We start from the raw sequence: 12,060 nt of genomic DNA, 5'->3' as shown, positions 1-12,060 counted from the left end.
TTGAGTAGCCAGTCGGCTCATTGTTGTTTGTGGGACCTATCGCATTTGCCTGTATAACAACTGTGACTAAACTTCAAAGGTAAATCATTGGATCTGCTTTGGGACATCCTGAAAGACATGATCATAGAATTATAGACTCTTACAACACAGAGGAGGCCTTTCTACCCATTGTGCCTGTGCTGGCTCTTTGAAAGAGCTATCGAATTAGTCCCACTCACCTGCTCTTCCCCATAGTTCTGCAATTTTTTCTTTTCAAGTATATATCCAATTCGCTTTTGAAATTTACTTTTGAATCTGCTTCCACCATCCTTTCCAGGCAATGCATTCCAGATGATAACAAGTTGCTACGTGGAAAATTTCTCCTCAGTTCCCCGCTGGTTCTTTTGCAAATTATCTTAAATCTGTGTCCTCTGGTTACCGACCCTCCCACCAGTGGAAACAGTTTTTCCTTATTTAAAAAGAAAAAAAGAAAGACTTGCATTTATATAGCACCTTTCATGACCACCAGATGTCCCAAAGCGCTTTACAGCCAATGAAGTACTTTTTGAAGTATAGTCAATGTTGTAATGCAGGAACTCTATCAAAACCCTTCATAATTTTGAACACATCAGTTAAATCTCCCCTTAACCTTAGCTGCTCTGAGGAGAACAATCCCAGCTTCTCCATTCTCTCCGTGTAATTGAAGTCCCTCATCCCTGGTATCATTGTGGTAAACCTCCGCAGCAGCTCTCTCCAAGGCCTTAATGGGGGTAATTTTCAGATTCACCTGCTGACGATAATCTGACATAATGGATCAACAGGGATTGAACAATGGGTGGGCTCCACAACGGGTGGGTGGTCCAAAAGGGGAAGGCTCTACAAAGGGGGCGGGCTCTGCAACAGGTGGGCTCCATAACAGGGGGTCTCTACAACAGGGGGTCTCTGCAACGGGTGGGCTTTATAACAGGCGGGCTCTACAACGGGGGGGCTCTGCAACAGGTGAGCTCTACAACAGGGGGTCTCTACAACAGGGGAGCTCTACAACAGGCGGGCTCTACAACAGGCGGGCTCTACAACAGGCGAGCTCTACAACAGGGGGGCTCTACAACAGGCGGGCTCTACAACAGGTGGGCTCGACAACAGGCGGGCTCTACAACAGGGGGGCTCTACAACAGGCGGGCTCTACAACAGGAGGGCTCTACAACAGGCGGGCTCTACAACAGGCGGGTTCTACAACAGGGGGGCTCTACAACAGGCGGGCTCTACAACAGGGGGGCTCTACAACAGGGGGGCTCGGCAACAGAGGGTCTCTGCAACAGGTGGGCTCTATAACAGGGGGGCTCTACAACAGGCGGGCTCCACAACAGGGGGTCTCTACAACAGGGGGTCTCTGCAACGGGTGGGCTTTATAACAGGCGGGCTCTACAACAGGGGGGCTCTACTCTACAACAGGGGGGCTCTGCAACGGGTGGACTCTATAACGGGGACTCTACAACAGGGGGGCTCTGCAATGGGTGGACTCTATAACGAGGGGCTCTACAACGGGTGGGGTCTATAGCAGGGGGGCTCTACAACAGGGGGGGCTCTGCAACAATGGGGCTCTGCAATGGGTAGGCTCTACAACAGGGGGGCTCTGCAATGGGTGGACTCTATAACGGGAAGCTCTACAACGGGTGGACTCTATAGCAGGGGGGCTCTACAACAGGGGGGCTCTGCAATGGGTGGACTCTATAACGGGGGAGGCTCTACAATGGGTGGGCTCTATAGCAGGGGTGCTCTACAACAGGGGGGCTCTACAACAGGGGGGCTCTGCAATGGGTGGACTCTATAACGGGGGGCTCTACAATGGGTGGGCTCTATAGCAGGGGGGCTCTACAACGGGTGGGCTCTATAGCAGGGGGGCTCTACAACAGGGGGTCTCTGCAATGGGCGGGCTCTGCAACTGGTGGGTTCCACAACAGGCGGGTTCTACAATGGGCAGGCTGTACAACGGCCGGGCTCTACAATGGGAGGTGATCCACCCTGCCAGATTATTGCCCAGGCGGTGAAGGAAAAAATTACGCCCCAATATGATTTTAAAAGTTGTTATGTAGTTATCTCACATGAACTACTTAATTCCATCTACAGGTGGCAGTCACAGCACAAACAACACACAGCTCAATAAACATCAGATAATACATCTGTAAATATTAATAATGGATAGAAATTAAAAACATTTAAAAATATAATATAAGCCTTGGATATTGCCAGTTACATTGCTCTTTACATGAGTCATCTTCAATCACAATAATGCAAAAATTGCTTGGCTGTCTGCCAATCGATATGCTTTACTTCAATAAATGTCACCAACATTCAACACACATATACCAGCATCCCTTACGAATGCCTCGTTGTCTCAGTCACCGCACTGTTGAAATCTATTATGGTAACGTGGTTTGAATAATAAGTACACTGATAATAAATAGTAAAGAAAGATTTGAGATCCTTATTGATCTCTGCCTCTTGGAGAAGTCAAACTGTACCTCAGCATAAGTCAGTGCCTTCAGGAGAGAAATAGAGAAAACTGATAAACTAATTAAATGAATATTATGCTTTGATGCATCAAAAAATCAACACCCCTTTTAAAAAAGATATTATTGCACTAACAGCATCACTAGAAAGGCCAGCATTTATTGCCCATCACTAGTTGCCCTTGAGAAGGTGGTAGTGGTCCTTCTTCTTGAACCGATGCAGTCCTTGAGGTGAAGGTGCTCCCACAGTGCTGTCAGGTAGGAAGTTCTAGGATATTTGACTCAGTGATGATGAAGGAACTGCCATAAATTTCCAAATGGTGTGTGACTTGATGAGGAATGTGGAGGCGGTGGTGTTTCCATGCTCCATCTGCCCTTTTACTTCTCGGTGGCAGAGGTCACAGATTTGTGAGTCCTGCCAAAGATGCCTTGATGAATTGCTGCAGTGCATCCTGTAGATTGTGTATATTGCTGCCACTATACGCCAGTGGTGGAGATGGTGGATGTTTAAGTTGGTGGATGTGGTGTTGATCATGCAGATTGTTTTGTCTTGGATGGTGTTGAGCTTCTTGAGTGTTTCTGCAGCTGCACCCATCCAGGCAAGTGGAGAGTATTCTGTCACATGTCTGACGAGCTTTGTATCTGGTCAGAGACTTTGGGAAGTCAGAAGGTGAGCAACTCACCACAGAATACCCATTCTCTGATCTGCTGTAGTAGACACGACATTATTGTCGTTGGTCCAATTTGAGTTCCAGGATATGAATGGTGGGGGATTTGGCGATGTAATGCCATTGCATGTCAACGGCCGTTGATTCGACTCTCTTATTGGAGACGATTATTGGCTGGCATTTATGCATTGCATTTGTTACTTGACACTTATCAGCTCAAGCCTTGATGCCCAGGTTTTGCTGCATGTGACATGCTTCATTAGGGAATGGAGCTGAACACTGTGCAATCAGTGGCTAATATCCCCACTTCCGACCTTATGATAGAGGGAAGGTCATTGTTGAAGCAGCTGAAGGTAGTTGGACATAGGATGCTGTCCTGAGGAATTCCTGCAGATGATTAGCCTCCAACAATCGCAACCATCTTCCTTTGTGCTAGGTATGACTCCAACATCCCCGATTTTAATCATAGAATCATAGAATGGTTACAGCACAGAAGGAGCTTCAACTTTGCTGGCAAGCCTATTATATGGCACTTTATCAAATGCCTTTTGGAAATCCATGTATACCACATCAACTATACTGCCCTCACAAACCATGTTACCTCATCAAAAAAAATGTTCAAGGTTGAGGCCATGGAGAGATTTGAAAACAAGGATGAGAATTTTAAAATGGAAGCGTTGCTTAACCGGGAGCTAATGTAGGTAAGCGAGCACAGGGTTGATGGGTGAACAACAAGAACAACAACAACTTGTATTTATATAGCATCTTTAACGTAGTGAAACGTCCCAAGGCGCTTCACAGGTGTATTAGGCGATAAAAATTTGACACCGAGTCTCATAAGTAGAAATTAGCACAGGTGACCAAAAGCTTGGTCAAAGAGGTATGTTTTAAGTAACATCTTGAAGGAGGAAAAAGAGGCAAAGAGGTTTAGGCAGGGAGTCCCAGAGCTTGGAGTCGAGGCAACAGAAGACACAGCCACTAATGGTTGAGCGATTATAATCAGGGATGCTCAGGAAGGCAGAATTAGAGGAGCACAGACATCTCAGGGGGTTGTGGGGCTGCAGGAGATTGCAGAGATAGGGAGGGGCAAGGCCATGGAGGGATTTGAAAATAAGGATGAGAATTTTGAAATCGATGCATTGCTTAACTGGAAGCCAATATAGGTCGGTGAGCACAGGGGTGATGGGTGAGCAGGGCTTGGTGTGAATTAGGACATGGGCAGCTGCATTTTGGATGACCTCAAGTTTACAGAGAGTAGAACATGGGAGGCCGGCCAGAAGTGCATTGGAATAGTCAAGTCTAGAGGTCACAAAAGCAAGGTTTCAGCAGCAGATTAGGGGCGGAGTTGAGCGATATTCTGGAGATGAAAATAGGCGGGCTTGGTGATGGCGCAGATATGTGGTTGGAAGTTCATCTCCAGGTCAAATATGACACCAAGGTTGCGAACAGTCTGGTTCAATTTCAGAAAGATGCCAGAAAGCGGGATGGAGTCAGTGGCTAGGGAATGGAATGTATGTCAGGGACCGAAGGCAAAGGATTTGGTCCTCCCAATACCATCACCAAATGCAGAATAACTAACCATTAATCTCATTGCTTTTTTTGTGGGATCTTGCTCTGTGCTTGCCTTTCAAGTCTTTGGGCTGGATTTTCATAATTTAGCCCGACCATTGGTTTTCTGGTGGTATTTCGGTGCTATTTAAAAATTGCGCTTTTTTTACCATCGAAATACCACTTTCACTCAAGGTCGCTATTTTCATCAAATATGACCGGTGGTAGAGCTAACTGTATTTCATTCGTATTTTTGATCGTGCAACACTCAAAGTAAAATGGGTGGTATTTTTGCGGGTGGTAAAAATGGTGGTATTGATGAACTTATCTCTGGTGGTAATTCTCGGTGGTATTTGGGTGTTGCACACTTAATGACATCATTAAAAACGGCAAAAAATTAAGATCAGTGGTATTTTTTACCACCGGTGGTAAATCATTGATGAATTTAACACCAGTGGTATTTCGTTGCTAAATTATGAAATTGGCGATATTTCGGTGGTAATCTGTGATGAATTTACCACCAGTGGTATTTTCAGCGGTAAATGATCGAAAAAATGATGAAAGTCCAGCCCAATCTTTTTTTGCTTATGACCTTGCCGGCCTGCATGAACTAATAATGACTGCCAGTGGATTATGGAAATTAGTTCATTTGAAGCCAGCAGTTGTTTGTGACTTTTGGTATTATGTAATTTAATTGTATTTTATAAAATATTGCAAAACTGCACTAAACTTAGTTTTATTAGAATCAGTTTTCTGCCTCAGTTTGTGAGGAAATCCGTTGCATTGAAGCTGGTCCCGCAGTTTGAATCGTGTTTCTATGTCAGGTGTCAGCCATGACTCAATGCTCGCGGAGAGGCGCTGTTGGCGCGGATACATGACCTCATCTCTCTCATTTGGAGGGAGGAGAGCATGCCGGAAGATCTCAGAGATACAGTGATCGTGTCCATTTTAAAAAGGGGAACAAATCCGACTGCGGCAACTACAGGGGAATTTCCCTGCTATCGACCACTGGGAAGGTTGTCGCGAGAGTTCTCCTCAACCGTCTTCTCCCTGTGGCCGAGGAGCTCCTACCGGAGTCACAATGCGGGTTTTGTCCCCTATGTGGAACAACGGACATGATCTTTGCAGTACGACAACTGCAAGAAAACTGCAGGGAGCAGTGCAGCCCTTATACGTGGCCTTTTTCGATCTTACAAAGGCCTTTGACACTGTCTACCGTGAGGGCTTATGGAGCATCCTCCTCCGTTTTGGATACCCCGAAAGTTTGTCAACATCCTTCGCCTGCTCCACGACGACATGCAGGCCGTGATCCTTACCAGCGGACCAATTACAGACCCATTCCATGTCCGTGCCAGGCTGCGTCATCGCTCCAACCCTCTTCTCAATCTTCCCCGCTGCCATGCTCCACCTCACTGTCAACAAGCTCCCCGCTGGAGTGGAACTAAACTACAGAATCAGTGGGAACTTGTTTAACCTACGCTGCCTTCTGAATAGATCCAAGACCACCCCAATCTCTGTCGTCGAGCTACATACGCAGACGATGCCTGCTTCTGCGCACATACAGAGGCTGAACTCCAAGTCATAGTCAACGTATTTACTGAGGCGTACGAAAGCATGGGCCTTACGCTAAACATCCGTAAGACAAAGGTCCTCCACCAACCTGTCCTCGCCACACAGCACTACCCCCCAGTCATCAAGATCCATGGCACGGCCCTGGACAACGTGGACCATTTCCCATACTTCAGGAGCCTCTTATCAACAAGAGCAGACATTGACGACGAGATTCAACACCGTCTCCAGTGCAGCCTTCGGAGGAAAAGAGTGTTCGAAGACCAGGCTCTCAAATCTGCTACCAAGCTCATGGTCTACAAGGCTGTAGTAATACCTACCCTCCTGTATGGCTCAGAGACATGGACCATGTACAGTAGACACCTCAAGTCACTGAAGAAATACCACCAACAATGTTTCCGCAAGATCCTGTAAATCCCCTGGGAGGACAGACGCACCAATGTTAGTGTCCTCGACCAGGCCATTGAAGCACTGACCACACTTGATCAGCTCCACTGGGCAGGCCACATTGTCCGCATGCCAGACACGAGACTCCCAAAGCAAGCGCTCTACTCGGAACACCTTCACAGCAAATGAGCCAAAGGTGGGCAGAGGAAATGTTACAAGGACACCTTCAAAGCCTCCCTGATAAAGTGCAACATCCCCACTGACACCTGGGAGTCCCTGGCCAAAGACCGCTCTAAGTGGAGGAAATGCATCCATTAAGGCGCTGAGCACCTCTCGTTTCATCACCGAGAGCATGCAGAAATCAAGCGCAGGCAGCGGAAAGAGCGTGCGGCAAACCAGTCCCACCCACCCTTTCCCTCAACAACTGTCTGTCCCACCTGTGACAGGGACTGTGGTTCTCGTATTGGACTGTTCAGCCACCTAAGGACTCATTTTTAGAGTGGAAGCAAGTTTTCCTCGATTCCGAGGGACGGCCTATGATGATGATGATGATGAGATGACAAGCTGTGAAAGAAAACCCAGGAGCCTGAGATAATCATCCTAATGATTCTGATTTGTGAAACAACAACTTGTATTTATATAGCGCCTTTAACGTAGTGAAACGTCCCACAGGAGTATTATGCAATAAAAATGTGACACTGAGCTGCATAAGTAGAAATTATCACAGGCGACCAAAAGCTTGGTTAACGAGGTATGTTGTCAGGAGTATCTTGAAGGAGGAAAGAGAAGCAGAGAGGTTTAGGCAGTGAGTTCCAGAGCTTGGGGCCTAGGCAACAGAAGGCACGGCCATCAATGGTTGAGCAATTACAATCAGGGATACTCAGGGGGGCAGAATTAGAGGAGCGCAGACAGGTTGTGGGGCTGGAGGAGATTACAGAGGTAGTGAGGGTGAGGTCATGGAGGGATTTGAAAATAAAGATGAGGATTTTGAAATCTAGGTACTGCTTAACCGAAAGCCAATGTAGGTCAACGAGCACAGAGGTGAAGGGTGAGCGGGACTTGGTGCGAGTTAGGACACAGGCAGCCGAGTTTTGAATCAACTCTAGTTTACATAGGTTAGAATGTAGGAGACCAGCCAGGAGTGAGTTGAAATAGTCAATTGTAGAGGTAACGTAGATGAGGGCTTCAGCAGCAGATGAGCTGAGGCAAGGGCGGAGACGGGCGATGTTACGGAGGTGGAAATAGGAGGTCTTAGTTATGCTGTGGATATATGATCGAAAGCTCATTTCAGGGTGAAATATGACACCAAGGTTGGGAACAGTCTGGTTCAGCCTCAGACAGGAGTTGGGGAGCGAGATGGAGTCAGTGTCTAGGGAACAAACAAAAAGACTTACATTTATATAGCGCCTTTGACTACCTCAGGACGTCCTAAAGCGCTTTACAGTCAATGAAATACTGTTGAAGTGTAGTCATCGTTGCAATGTAGAGATACAAATTTAAAACAGATTTTGTGTGGATTGCACCCTGAAAATTGCCGTAAGATGAGCTTTTGCCCCTGAACAAGCCGATTATAGTCACAAGTCGGTGGTGTGAGGAGAGGAAGGGAGGAATCCGAATTTCTACATAGGAAGAAAAGGCTGATGACACAGACGAATTCATTCATATTCGAATAATGGCACATTTGTGGATCCAGATGAGCCTTTTATGTTTTATACTTATTTTTTCTTGATGGCAACTTAGCAATAGATATTTTTATCCGCTGCGTTTGATGGGATCAGAGGGAGGTGCACTGTTGCTGTCGGAGTGCGCGAGACAGGTAGTTTATCAATGCGAGTTGGGAACAAGGAAATAAGTGACAGGCTTGCTATTCACTGGAATAATGCATTTTGTTCAGAAAATGCCCCCATCTCATCCACTTTTCACAAATGACAGGGAAGGAAGAATGGAGATTTACTGATGTCTTGATGGTTTCTGAATGATTGCGGTGCACTCAAGTGCGTCTCATCCCTTTCATTCTTCTGCATCCAGCTCACAATTCCCCTGTTAAGTGATCGGAAATGATCCCACGCAGCTATTGATCACCGTTGTGAATCAGTCTGGAAACAAAGATTTAAGAGTTTCATTATAACAGAAAGACAAGCTCCTGCACACGTGTCAACTTTAAGCTTTTCAGCTGCTTCGTGATAATGAGAATACAACTTCAAATGTTAATTCTATCAAGCAATAATATAGCATGACATTTCAAGTTTGTGCGCGGATAACCAACAGAGACTAGAACTACACTTTTATTTTGCTTTTAAAAAAAATAAATGATCCTAACTTCCGAATGATTCTTTCAGAAGCACCGATTTATTAAGTCATTTGATATAAATAAATTACGGTGAAGCGCTTGTCTTAGTCGTTCAAAATGCTGTGTCACTGGCTTTAATGCAGTGGGAACACATGCTGTATATTTCTCCCCAGATTTTCTCCACTGCTCTGCAGAATGGCGAGTTACATTTTCACGCTGCTATTTACCCTCCAGCACCTACCCCAAGAAACATCACGGCCAAGCTTCATAGGGATTGACAGGGTAGATGCTGAGAGGTTGTTTCCCCTGGCTGGAGTGTCTAGAACGAGGGGGCACAGTCTCGGGATAAGGGAAAGGCCATTTAAGACAGATGAGGAATTTCTTCACTCAGGGTTATGAATCTTTGGAATTCTCTGCCCCAGAGGGCTGTGGGTGCTGTGTCTCTGAATATATTCAAGGCTGAGATAGGTAGATTTTTGAAGTCTAGGGGAATCAAGAGATATGGAGATCGGGAAAGTGGAGTTGAGGTCGATGATCAGCCATGATCTTATTGAATGGCAGAGCAGGCTCGATGGTCTGTAGGGCCTATTCCTGCTCCTGTTATGTTCTTATGTTCTTAATATTTTCTCCAGTGTAGTGGTGTTCACAAGTTTTATGATGAGAGAATGAGGAAGGGAAAAAGACATTTCATAGAGGGCCAGTTTGAAGAAAACTTTTGAAACATAAACATAGAAACCTCCATTTTCCAGGACTTTTGGACAGCTATTTACAGAGTAATCATAGATTGGAAACCATAGTCATCATCATCAACCCACCCTTCAACAACTGTTTGCCCCACCTGTGACAGAGACTGTAATTCCCGTATTGGACTGTACAGTCACCTGAGAACTCACGTTTAGAGTAGAAGCAAGTCTTCCTCGATTCCGAGAGACTGCCTATGATGATGACGATAGATTGGAAAGAACCATCGTGGCCACCTCATGATCTACCACATTTCATAATAGATGACAATATTCAATTAAGTCCTGTTCTCCTGAAAGAGATAAGAAGAATTCTCAGTGGTAATGGAATGCTCCTTATCTTATTTTTACATTTTAGAAACATAGAAACATAGAAAATAGGTGAAGGGGTAGGCCATTCAGCCTTTCGAGCCTGCACCACCATTCAATGAGTTCATGGCTGAACATGCAACATCAGTACCACATTCCTGCTTTCTCGCCATACCCCTTGATCCCCCTAATTTGTCACTTACAGAGAAATAAAGTAATACAAATTTAGTGACGGTACATTGTATTTATAGAGTCCTGTCATATTTGCTGTGCTTTCCAATTATGTTATTGCTTCTTATTTTACAAGGGAGATTCCTGTGGCAGTTGTTCACTTCTGCCTTATGTTCGGCGTGCATTCAAGTGGAGTTGATGTAGAAGTTCAGTCATGATCTTATTCAATGGCGAAGCTGGCTGTGAAGGGCCATTTGGTTTACTTCTAAAATTATTTTTTATGTTCTTATCAAACTCCAGACGCCTCACTCCAGATGCCTCACTCCAGATGTCATATGCCAGATGTCACACTCCAGATACCACACACCAGATGTCATACTGCAGAAGCAACACTCCAGACACCACACTCCAGACGTCACACTCCAAATGTCACACCCCAGGCGTCACACTCCAGACGTCACAGGCCAGATGTTACACATTATTACAGATGAAAAAAAAAGGCAGGTATCGTGGGTTCTGACTTGGAGCCTCAAATTTTAAAAACGTTTATTGATGTCTAAGTGGCGTTAGCATATTAACAGCAGTTAGTTACCTGGATTCCCGTAGGGAATACTTGAGCAGTGTCCTAATTGGGCAAGTCAGATTAGCAGGTAAACAGTATAATTGTGTTCTAGACCCCAGGTCACTCACAAGCAATGCCACGGGAGATCTGCTGGTATACAATACCTGCTACTTTTTCTCTCCTCACTCAGGAAGACATTAACTGCTTGCTGGGCTATGATTCCATAAGCACTAATAGCTGTATAGTAGCTCATCCAAATGGTCATTCTTCATATGTGAGTCTGCACAATGACTGAATCATAGAATAGAATCTTACAGCACAGAAGGAGGTCACTCGGTCTGTTGTGCTTGTGCCGGCTCTTTGAAAGAACAGTCCAATTTAGTCCCATACCTCAGCATTTTCCCCATAACCCTGCAAATTAGTCCCCTTCAAGTACACATCCAAGATAGGTTCTTTGACTGTGAGCCTGATCCTATTCCAACTCATTGGGGTAGATTTTTCTCTTCACTGCCTGGACCATAATCAAGAGGAGCAGATTGTCCAACCATTATAGAAATCACTGGAATGAAAATCAGATGGGTTCTAGAAAGGGTGAGCAATCCTTTCCACCAGATTACCGCTCATGCACAAAAGACAAAAGGTTATCCCAATGTTAAAGAAAGAGCTTGCATTTATAGAATGCCTTTAATGATCTCAACATCCCAAAGCATGTTACAGCCAATGAAGTACTTTTGAAGTGTTGTCACTGTTGTAATGTAGGGAAAGGTGGCAGCCAATGTGCATGCAGCAAGGTCCTACAAACAGCAATGCGATAATGAACACATCCAGACTCTTTCCAGCAAGCGTTGCTGGAGTGTGAACCCAGGATTTTTTTCCTTTCCCTAAACCTGGAAAGAGTCTTTGAAAAACCCCAAATGTAACAGCTCTTTTTAAAAAAGGAGGGAGACAGAAAGCAGGAAACTATAGACCAGTTAGCCTAACATCTGTCATTGGGAAAATGCTGGAGTCCATTATTAAGGAAGTAATAGCAGGAATTTAGAAAATTATAATGCAGTCAAGCAGAGTCAGCATGATTTTATGAAAGGGAAATCATGTTTGACAAATCTGCTGGAGTTCTTTGAGGATATAACGAGCAGGGTGGATAAAGGGGAACCAATAGATGTGTATTTGGATTTCTAGAAGGCATTCGATAAGGTGCCACATAAGAACATAAGATATAGGAGCAGGAGTAAGCCATACAGTCCCTCGAGCCTGCTCCGCCATTCAATACAATCATGGCTGATCCAATCATGGACTCAGGTCCACCTCCCTGCCCATAACCCCTTAT

General features: G+C 45.2%; 1 long non-coding RNA gene across 1 annotated transcript in view; it reads left to right on the top strand.

The window, feature by feature from the left end:
• LOC139279741 (uncharacterized) overlaps positions 1 to 10,665 on the top strand; it is a 63,441-nt gene extending 52,776 nt beyond the window's left edge. The window contains exon 3 of the long non-coding RNA XR_011596518.1: positions 10,472 to 10,665. This is a non-coding gene — a long non-coding RNA (uncharacterized lncRNA). The remainder of the gene's footprint in view (positions 1 to 10,471) is intronic.
• The last annotated feature ends 1,395 nt before the right edge of the window (positions 10,666 to 12,060 follow it).

The sequence above is a fragment of the Pristiophorus japonicus genome, chromosome 14 (assembly GCF_044704955.1).
Source record: "Pristiophorus japonicus isolate sPriJap1 chromosome 14, sPriJap1.hap1, whole genome shotgun sequence".
NCBI lineage: Eukaryota > Metazoa > Chordata > Chondrichthyes > Pristiophoridae > Pristiophorus > Pristiophorus japonicus.
The sequence above is the reverse complement of the archived record's forward strand: the minus strand, read 5'-3'. Positions and strand labels throughout refer to the sequence as shown.